The sequence below is a fragment of the Acinonyx jubatus genome, chromosome A2, assembly GCF_027475565.1.
Source record: "Acinonyx jubatus isolate Ajub_Pintada_27869175 chromosome A2, VMU_Ajub_asm_v1.0, whole genome shotgun sequence".
Lineage (NCBI taxonomy): Eukaryota > Metazoa > Chordata > Mammalia > Carnivora > Felidae > Acinonyx > Acinonyx jubatus.
Genome location: NC_069383.1, coordinates 33711084 through 33722396, shown reverse-complemented (window position 1 = coordinate 33722396; position 11313 = coordinate 33711084).

Below are 11313 nucleotides of genomic sequence, written 5' to 3'. Positions count from 1 at the left end.
TTGAGAGCTGGTTATTGCTAGCCATACTTGATCACCTATCCACTTACATAATGAGAGGAAGCCTAAGATTGATTTCACCTGGCTGCATCAAGATCATCCATATATGAGAACCTTAGTTAATTCCTGGGCAGCTAAAAGAATTTGCATCCTTGAATCTCAGGAAGTCTCTGTCTTTCTGAGAGTGGTTTGCCCTGAGTTGCCAAATTACCTGCATTTCTCTGTCTTTCAATTGCTAAGAGCACCTGTCTCCTCCTTTTAGCATGATGTTCTTCCCTAGCAAGGTGCATCCTTGGACCAGAAGCTATGACAATAAAGCTGAAAACCCACAGTTGGCAGAGAGATAGATACCTATTTGAGTGTTGGAGGAGAGAGGCCTTCTTATCCTCTTCAAAGTACCCTTTCCATCTACACTTGTTCCCACCATTCAGGAGCCCCCAGTTACTAGAGAACATAACCTTCATGTTATCTCCATGAATATTCTTGTAATGCAAGTAACTGAAAAAAAATTTTTTAATGTTTATTTATTTTTGAGAGAGAGAGAGAGAGAGAGAGCGCGCGCGCGCGAGCATGAGTGGGGGAGGGGCAGAGAGAGAGGGAGACAAAGAATCTGAAGCAGACTCCAGGCTCTGAGCTGTTAGCCCAGAGCCCAATGTAGGGCTCAAAGCCACAAACCACAAGGTCATGATCTGAGCCAGTTGGACATTTAACTGACTGAGCCACCCAGGTGCCTCTGTAATGCAAGGGGATTCAATGGTGATATTTCCATCATCTAAAAAAAATCATGTGGCACTTTGGAGCAATATGATTTTTAAGAAGACCCAAAATCAAACTGGTACCTATAAAATACAGTGGGGGCTGATTCTTTATGAGAGAGAATTCATTCCTTGTACACAAACTCCCTCCCAGCCAAGAAATGCTTTTCTATAAGAAATTCAATCAAAGAGAAAGGAAGGAAGGAAGGGAGGAAGGGAGGAAGGGAAAGGAAAGAAAAGTTCAATCAGATTCCATGCCCCTGAAGGACAAGAACCTGTCATCTTTATATCCCTAGTGTCTGGCACTTAGGAGATTTTAAAATAATTGCTGATCTGAAACCAAATTTTCTTATCCTTAATCACTTTAAAGCACCACAGACAAAGTTATTACCTATGTAGCTTCCATGGTATTTGGTGAGCAATGGCATGGGGAGGGGAGGACCTTTCTGGGGAGAGAAGATAAAAGGATCTTCTTTTACAAACTTTTGCTTGGTGCTCTGAATTTTTAATTACAGGATTTTTCACTTCACAATGTAAGCATCAATTGTATTTTTGTTCTTTCTGACCTACATAGCAGATTGCAGATTCCTGCATTGTACAGGAATATACAACCTGTAAAAAGCACATCCAATGTTTGCAGACATCTCACATTATTAATCTACCCAATTGGGTTGAGGAAACAAGTTAGCATTATATATAAGAAAATGATAAGTATTTCATTTAATTCAACTATTTATTGAGCAGCTACGAATGTCAAGCACATGTGCTAGGTAATGGAGATTTAAGAATACAGCCCCTGCCACCCCAAGGAATTTAACAGAAGAGACAGACAAAATTACACAACTAGTGTATATTATAGCTATGCATTTCTTAGATCTATAAAATACCTTGAAGAAGCATCAGAGTTTATAACTTGAAGTTTGTAACTTTTGATCCCCTTCACCCATTTCTTCAATCCTATCCCCCACTTCTGGCTACCATGAATCTGTTCTCTTTCTATGAGCTTGGTTTTGATATTCTTTTGTTTTTGTGGGGTTTTTTGTTTTTACAAATTGCACATATAAGTGAGATCATATGGTATTTGTCTACCTCTATCTGATTTAACTTCACTTAGCATAATACCCTCGAGGTCCATCCATGTTGTGGCAAATGGCAAGATTTGCTTTTTAGCGGCTGCATAATATTCTACTGTATATCTATATCACATTTTCTTTATCCATTCATCCATCAGTGGCACTTAGGTTGTTTCCATATCTTGGCTTTTGTGGATAACACTGCACAGAACATGCATATATCTTTTTGAGTTGCTGGGTTTTTTCCCTCTTTGGATAAATACCTAGAAATGAAGTTACTAAATCAAATGGTAGTTCTATTTTTAATTTTTTGAAGAACCTCCATACAATTTCCCAATTGACATTCCCACCCAACCGTTCACGAGGGTTCCCTTTTCTCCACATCCTTATCAACACTTGTTATTTTTTGTCTTTTTGATAGTAGCCATTCTAACATGTGTAAGGTGATAACGTCATTGTGGTTTTTTATCATCATTGTGTTTCCCTGATGATTAATGATGTTGAACATCTTTTCATGTGTCTGTTGGCCATCTATGTATCTTCTTTGGAAAAATGTCTATTCAGATCCTCTGCCCATTTGTTAATTTTGTTTTCTGTTGAATGGTTGATTTCTTTATATATTTTGGGTATTAACCCCTTACCAGTAAATGATTGGCAAATAGTTTCTCCCATTCCATAGCTTGCCTGTTTGTTTTGTTGATGGTTTTCTGTGCTGTGCAGAAGCTTTTTGGTTTGGTGTAGTCCCACATATTTGTTTTTGCTTTTGTTGCCTTTGCTTTTGGCACCAAACTTAAAAACTCATCGCCAAGGCCTGTGTCAGAGAGTTTCCTGCCTGTGTTTTGTTTCAGGGGTTTTATGGCCTCAGATCTTATGTTCAAGTCCTTAATTCATTTTGAGCTAATTTTTGTGTGTGGTGTAAGATAGTAGGCAGTTTCCTTCTAGGTGGCTGTTCAGTTTTCTCACCACCATGTATTGAAAAAACTGTCCTTTCCCCATTGTATATTCTTGGCTCCTATGTTGTAAATTAATTAACCATATATGCATGGGTTTATTTCTGGGCCCTCTATTCTGTTCCATTGATTGGTGTGTCTATTTTTATCCAACACCATACTGTTTTGATTACTATAGCTTTGTAATATAGTACAAGATCACAATTTAAATATTCCAAAGTGAAGCCTCCTGGGCAAATAGATCAAATTCTGACCTATTTTGGGCAAACTACTGAACCTCTCTCAAATAGGTTAATCCTACTTACTTCACAAAATCGTTTGAAGACTAAAAAATAGTATGGAAAGGTACCTGGTACATCATAGTTGCTCATAAATTGTGATATTACCTTCAATCTTTGACAGTAAGAGCCCAGGTAACCTGTGGTTGATTAAAAAGGAAAATTAAGCCTGAGAGGGACCTTGTAGATGTTTAAGTCCAAATCCTTACTCCCTCCTTCATCTGATACCTGCTTTATACATTAGAAGCAGAGTTGTGATTTCATCTTTTCCTTCAGTATTAATGCGGGAGTGTGTGTGGATGGTGGGGAGGGGGGAGCACATAAGAAGGGTAACAAGACAGTGACAAAATGGCAGCACCTTCCCTCTCAGTGCCAGACACCTGAAGAATACCTCCACCCCTTCTTCTTTCCTTAAACTCCCTACTATTTCTTTAATTACCTCTCTAATGACTAATTTCCTTTTTTCTTGTTTGGTCTTGAGACCTAGAATATACATGAGACATGAAAAAAAAATCTGTCTAAATTCCAGGAAAATTGCACGAAGGCACAATAACAGGAGTCACAATTCTCAGTATTCATGTCTAGAAATTATTACTGTTCTTTGTTTCACTCAAATGGATGGTTAATGATTATTCAGATTCAGGAAAAAGTGGGCTTAATACAGTATTGTTTTAGTTATATGATGTATGTTTGGAAGATAAGGAATACTTCATTAATATTATAATCCATCTCGATGACTAGACAGGTAACTACACAATTTAGACAATTTCAGGAGATAGGTATGCAGACATTATGCCCCAAAGTAAGAAATGCTTATTGCTTTTAATTCCATAAAATGTTTTTCCTTTTCATACTTGACATTTTTCTTCAAGACAATCTCAATTCCCTATCTATCAAAAATTGGAAATAAGTTCAGTCATAAACCAGTGAAATATTTCAGTGGTGAATTTAAGGTAATAAAACAGAGGCCTGCCCAAACTGTCCTTTGTTATAAATTACACCCAGAGGTCTAGATTACGTCAGCCTAAGGTATTGATCACAATGCTGAGAGGTTTATAACTACTATTGACTTAGCATGCGACCCAGGAGCAGAAATCTAGGAAAATTGCAAAAGCATATCTACAGTAATGAAAAGCCCATCATTAATAGAACTTACTATCCTGTCATCTAACTAGTACTGTGTTGGCTTTAAGACAAATATTTAACAAATGCTGGAAACAGGATTCTGTCTTCTCCCTTTTCTCTATTGCTGGCTTCTGAGGTATTCTGATAAATGTGTTTCCCTTCATACCAACAAAAAGTATGGGTTAAAAAAAAAACTGAAATGAATTAATTAGCCCCCCATAAAATTAGCATCCAAACATTCAAATAGCTCCTAATCCTTTAGTATTATTTTTTTCTTTTTTTACTGAAGAACTAATTCCCCAGATAGACTAATTTAGAATAGGACTTATGTCCTATTATCCTGGGCAGTGAAACCCTACCTGGTTAAGCATTCTGAAAACTAGTTAGTGTTAAAGAAGCAATTCTGGAATGAAAATGGATGTATATTGGATGCATAAACAGAATTTTTAATTTAAGTAAACTAGTACTAATTTGATATTATTTTGAAGCTCTAGATCCAGACTACAATGATAATTAATTTTTATCCTTGAAAACAAGTCCTTTGTTTTTATGCATTCACTTTTTCACTGTCACATGCGTGCATTCTTTTCACCACGAGTTCCAGGCTGGCAAAAACATCCACTAATCCTTAGACTTCTGGGTTGGAACGACAAAAATGCATAAAATCTTACCAGGCCAATAGAGATCAACTTTAAAAATCTTTGGCATCCAAACATGTCAGAACTGTTTTTCACTGACTCCCCAAGCCATTTGTATTCCCCATTATGGTCCATGGGATCTATAATATCAGTTCCTACTTTTATTGGGCAGCCTGGAATTTTTAAGAACTATATTTCATTCACCTTTCTCGGTTGTTTATAATTTTCACAGTTGTCTTGTGAGTTTTCTTTCTGTCTCTAATTCTAAAAGTATTGGAAGTGGTAATGGACACACTGCTCTCTGCCAGCTGAAGCCATCACTTTGACGTTTGCCCCTATATCCTGGTGACATCTGTTCTTTCCATTATAGTCAAGCTGGGCCTTTCCTTCTGTAGAACTGTATTCAACAACCACCATATTTATCAGGGGCAACTTCTAGTAAACAAGAAATGCTAAATTCAGAGCCTTTGTGAAATCCTGCCACATAATGTCTGAAGTCAGTCACATGATCTTCAGATATTATTTCAGAAGTCCCAATAAAGAAAAATTGCAGAGGAACCCAAATATCCTATCAGGATACTTTTGCAAGCTGTTTCTAATTTTTTGTTGGACTAAGAGAATTAAACATAGGGAATTTAAATGAGCTTTGGTGGTAGCCGAAGAGTCTGTGAAAACACTTGGGTAAAGCAAGAAGTCACTATCACATAGATACTAAAAAAACATATTTCAGAAAGAAAATATCCAGTGTTAAAACTACATAGGTATTTGCTTCTGAAAATGAACTTAATTGATAAAAATAATAATGATAATAATGATCTCATCCCAAGACATGTTACAGGAATTAATGACTGTCTGGCAGCTAATGGACTAAGGTAATACTCTCAGAAATTAGTCTTGCTTTAATGAAATGCTGTTTGTTTAGTAAACGAATGCTTGAGATGACAGAAGTAAAAAATCAGGGCTGCTACCATCAAGCCTGGTTGATTCACAGGGGGGAAAAAAGTTAATGCAAAAATTGCCACGTGCTGCTCTTACTCATTTTTTTATTCATTTGTGATTCAGAAAAAGTACATATCCTTTAATTTTTTCTTTCATACATCTGTCTCCCACTTTTACCCTGGGGATATGTTTACTTATGGATTGTTTTATTGACACAGAATTAATCTGTTAAAGAAAATGTAACTCCCTCTAGTGCAAGCATAGCAAATTTAAAATTATGATCACTTTGAATTATTTATTTTAAAAACTATGATGTGAGGAAAGTGAATCCTCCACGTGGGCTTTAGAATGTTGTCTCTGAATTATACTTGACCTAGAGGTCTTTATACAACATCTCTTTCCAAGATTATTCTAACAACTGACCTCCTGATTCTATCTTAATATCCAAAACCAGCTGCCAAAATCATATATCTGATTACATCATTTCCCAGCTTGAAAACCTGTGTCCATTCCTAGAGGGTCCTTGCATGAATTCTTTATGTTGTTATATCATGTTTTGTGTTTTTTAAGTATGTATCCTCATGGGAAAACATTTTTAGACAAAAAGATATAAAGTGCACAGGAAATATCATCTGACCACTCTTTCACACCCTCTATCCTCACTTCCTAAAGGTAAACAATATTAACAGTTTCTTGTATATTCTTCCAGAAACTTCCACCTTGCATTGGTTCTAAACTAAGCCAGGCACTTTCAGGACATCCTTCAAAAGCCTCCATTTTATTGATTAAACTATCATTCATCATAATCTGCTAATCAAGAGATTATCTCTCTACCTTTGTGACTTTTTTTTTTTTAATTTTTTTAATGTTTATTTATTCTTGAGCGAGAGACAGAGAGACAGAGCGGGGAAGTGGCAGAGAGAGAGGGAGACTCAGAATCCGAAACAGGCCCCAGGCTCCGAGCTGTCAGCACAGAGCCCGACGCGGGGCTCGAACTCACGAACCAGGAGACCATGACCTGAGCGGAGGTCGGACGCTTAACCTACTGAGCCACTCAGGTGCCCCTACCTTTGTGACTTTTAATTTATACCAAAAATATCCCCCTTTTGGTATAAGCTGAATAAACAGGGCTAGACCAAACTATTTGGACTACCAACTGCACACGAATTGGCTTATAATTTGGGTGTCCCTTCAAACTGTTATTCTTGAAATATTTTCTCAACTTTTATTTAAGTAGAAGATTGAAATTATGTTCTTTTAATAAAAAAATTAAAGAACGGATTTACTCATTTCCATTTAACAAAGCAGAATCAATATCCTAAAAAAAAAAAATTAGCAAAATATTGTACTTTTCTAAAACTCTAATTCTGTTTTGCAGTATTCCAACCAAACCAGCTTGGAAATCATAAAGGGTTTTAAACTTAGGTAATAAAAATAAATCACCCATTCCTGATATGCAGCATTCTGTGGCGGATTATTTTTAGAATTTTAGCTGACTGACAACTTTTAACTGACTGGAACTGTACTTACGTGTGGCAAATATACACCACAGAGATGGGTTGTTTACTGTAGCAAGTTATTTTGCTTCACTCCAACTGTCCTTTTGGCAGAAGTACACCCAACCTAATTTTGCCCGTTACATAAGGAGCCACATGTGGAAACCTGAATCAGCTGACATCAGATTACTGACTTAATCCAGCCATAATTCAGTGCCCAGTGACCTGGCAGGCCAACCTCTTAGTCTCATTCTGGATAAAAGCGCTATAGCATGGAGGCTAGGTGGATACACTTTGGGATCGGACACGCTAAGTTTGAATCATTTCCACCACTTATCAGCAGTGTGATTTTGGACTAGTTGCTCAAACTTTCTAAGCCTCAGTTTCCATATCTAGAAGATAGAAATGCAAATGGTGACTTCCTCATAAAACTGTATGAGGATTGACTGGAACAATACATACATAACCCTCAATAAGTGGCAGTAATTATTTCTGGAGAGTTTGGTTTTATCATCATCATCATCATCATCATTTATAACCTGCCTTGCTCCACAAAAAGATTGAATGTGGAAGATGCTAGAATAAAATTACCATGAAACAGGTCCAAAGTTTTGGCACAATCCAGAAATATGTGAAGGTAAAAGGCATGAAAACAGACACAGGTTTTCCTCATCCTTTTTAGTAGTACCAGCCTGGATGTTAGGAACAATGGGCCCCTCGTCCAGTCTGACTTAACTGCTAGTGAGACCCTCGGTGTCAATCTTTTAAAGTTGTACTATTCTTCTCTATAAAGTATGAGGATAATTATATTCACAGTGTTAGCTATAAATACGAAATAATATAATAAGGTTTTAGACAAATATAAGTATTATGGTTATTCAATTCATCAAAACAATTTTTTTTTATTTCAAAAGTCTGCTTAGAATTCATCTGATGTATAAAAATTTGCTCTAACAACCCCAGCACTTCCTTTGCTCCAGCATAATTGCTGGAGTTGTTTATAGAGATTTGGGCTTAGAATCAATGGCTCAGGATTGGAGAAGGGCATGAAGCTGGCTGTGGGCCTCAGCACGGGTGTTCTGAACGCTCATTGCTAGCTGACCCTTAAACAGCTCCCTGTCCTCTTTGGAGTTCAAAGTTTGGGGGTGAAATCACTGCCCCTTCTCAAAGATAAACAAAAATGCAGATCTGAAGTGGTGTCCTGAGCTAACATGAAACAAGTTGAGTTTGAATCTCATCAGGGCAGTGTTTTTCCAACATAATAAATTGCTCTTTGTTTAAATCAGAAACTGAATTCATTTTATTTTCCAAAATGGGCCCTGCCAGGTTTCCTTGATTTAATTGTATCTTTTTTGTCTGCTGACAATGGAAAGCAGAAGAAAATAGTCTTGGTTAGGAAATGAAATATTACCAAGAAAAACAGGCATTCTCACACTGTATGAGGTAGTTTTTCTTTTTTTTCACATTCAATTTTTTTAGAAGAAAAAAGGTCTCTACCCTTTGAAACAACAGCATTATTGCAGCTACTGTTAGGTCATATCTACATGGCCCAAAAGAAAATGTTGGAAAGAAAATTAACTAGTTCATAAGGGTATGGACAACATTATTTTTAAAAGGAAATAGTTTTTCATACGTAGAAAGAATAACAAATGATAGCAAAGAACAGTGAGAGTTGCAACACTTATTTAAATAACTCAAATAAAGATGTATGATTTTAAAGCATCTGTGGAGTTCAGGTAAAATCATTTAGAGGGAACACAAAATAACCAAATCATTACTGTAATTCTTCAATTTATTTAGCTAAAATAGCCCTTGCTTTAATAGCAGGAAAAAATTCAGTCCTGATTGACTGATATGGAGGTCTCGTAATGAAATAATAAGGGTTTGAAGCAAGAAAAGGCCAGGTTTCCATCCCCAGCTCTGCCACTACTCACTATTTGCCAGGGAAAAAAATACTGGATTTTCATTTATTCAATTTTAAAATATCTCTGAGAGTCTTACATGGTAGGAAGAAAGATACACCAGGAAATATACTAGACAAGACTATTGATCCCATGGTGCACTTACTCCAAAGCAGGGGAAAAGATAAGGAAGGAAGGAAGGAAGGAAGGAAGGAAGGAAGGAAGGAAGGAAGGAAGGGAGGGAGGGAGGGAGGGAGGGAGGGAGGGAGGGAGGGAGGGAGGGAAGGAAAAGACAGGAAAATGGTTGGATAATGGCTGGGTGTATAGACAGGTAGATAGATACACAGGAGAGATAGATACACACAAGTTATTTTCAAATTGTTATAAGTGCTGTGAAAGGAATAAATAGGATAAAAGGTAAAGATTAAAATGGCTACTTGGCGTTGGGTGATTAGGAAAGGCCTCTCTAAGAAAGGAAAATGTGAGCTGAGGCTGACAGGTAAGAATGAGCCAGCAGTATGAAGGGCTGATGTGGAGCCATCAAGGCAGGGAGAACACCAAGTACAAAGGCTGTTTCTGGAGGCAGGAGGGAGCCTGTTGAAGGCCCAGGAAACAGACCTGCATGGCAGTAGTATGTTGAGCTGGGTGGGGAAGAGTGATATGAGGCAAAGTTGAAAATGTAAACAAGTTAGACTTCTAAATGTGTGGGAAGCTACTGGAGGGTGTTAACCAGGGTTTTTTAAAGATCAGTCTAGCTGCCAAGTGAAAATAGATTGTAGCAAAGCAAGAGAAGAAGCAAGGTGGCTATTTAATAGTATTTGGCCTGAGATCATGGTGGTATCAGGTGGGATGGAAATAGGATGGAGGCAGCAGAGATGAAGATAAGTGAACAGATTTGAGAGGCATTTTGAAGATGAAATGAACAGAACATGCTGATGGACTGTATGTGGATATGGAGGGAAAGGGAATGATCAAACGCAACTCTTAGATTTTTGGCTTACACAAATAGATGGATGATGTCACCAGCTATTGAGAGAAAACTAGGAGAGTCACAAGTCAGATCAAGAGTTCTACTTCAGACATTTCAACTTAAGATGCCTTTTAGCCAAAGAACTGAAAATGCCAAGCAGGCATTTGAATATGTAAGTCTGAAGCTTAGAGGAACAAAACCATCAACATTTGGTTGTATAAAGCCATGGAACCAGACAAGATCATCTAGGGGGAGAAGCTACAGAGGCCAAGGATAGAACTTCAAGGCACTTCATGTTCAGAGCTCAGAGAGATAAGATTGAGAAGTTACTTACTTCATTATAAAATACAAACTTATGGAAAAATTAAATAAAGTATGTATGCTTTGCTACTAGCTGGTTAAAGCTACTTAACAATTGTTAATTTCTTCCATTTTTTTTTAACCTTCTTTCTGCTCACTCCCACCATGCATATATGATTAACCTCTGGTTCTAAAAAGAAGTGAGCTACTGCATACCCAAAGGAATTAAAAACCTATCACTTCTTTCACCTCTATTTATCTAGGTCCCAAGTGAATATAATAAGCAAGCAAAGATCATACCCTAACCCGTCATTATACATCATGACCGGTAATCCTAATGACAAGTCTCGTCTATGCTTCTGAAGAATTCCATTTCATTCTAATTGTTCTAAAGTTTCTATTACTAAATCAACACAAATTATATCCAAGCTTGTCTTCTTTCATTTTAAATTGGAAAGATTTTCATCCTGCGTTTTCCCGCTCACTTTGAACACTTTAACTCCTGCTTTTACTTAGATGATAAGCTTATATGATCGTTACTGTACTTCAAGCAAGTTCCTGAAAAAAAAATGCTCCACAGTTAATCTAGAGTGTGTGTATCAGGACTGGGCTCAGAACACCCCAAAACAACTGTGGCTTAAATGAGAGAAGAGCTTCCTTCTCGTACACAAAACAAATTGGAAGTCAGACAGTTGGGTCTGGTGTGGAGGCTACAAAATGTCATCAGGGACCCAGCTCCCATCTTTCTGCCTGCCGTCCCAGTGCATGACTTCTATCCTCATGGTCACCTTTGTGGTCCAGATGGCTTCCTGAGTTTTTGAAAGAAGGAAAGGCTGAGTCAACATCCTTTAAGAACCTTTCTAAAAGGCCTGCAGAACTCTTCCACTGCTA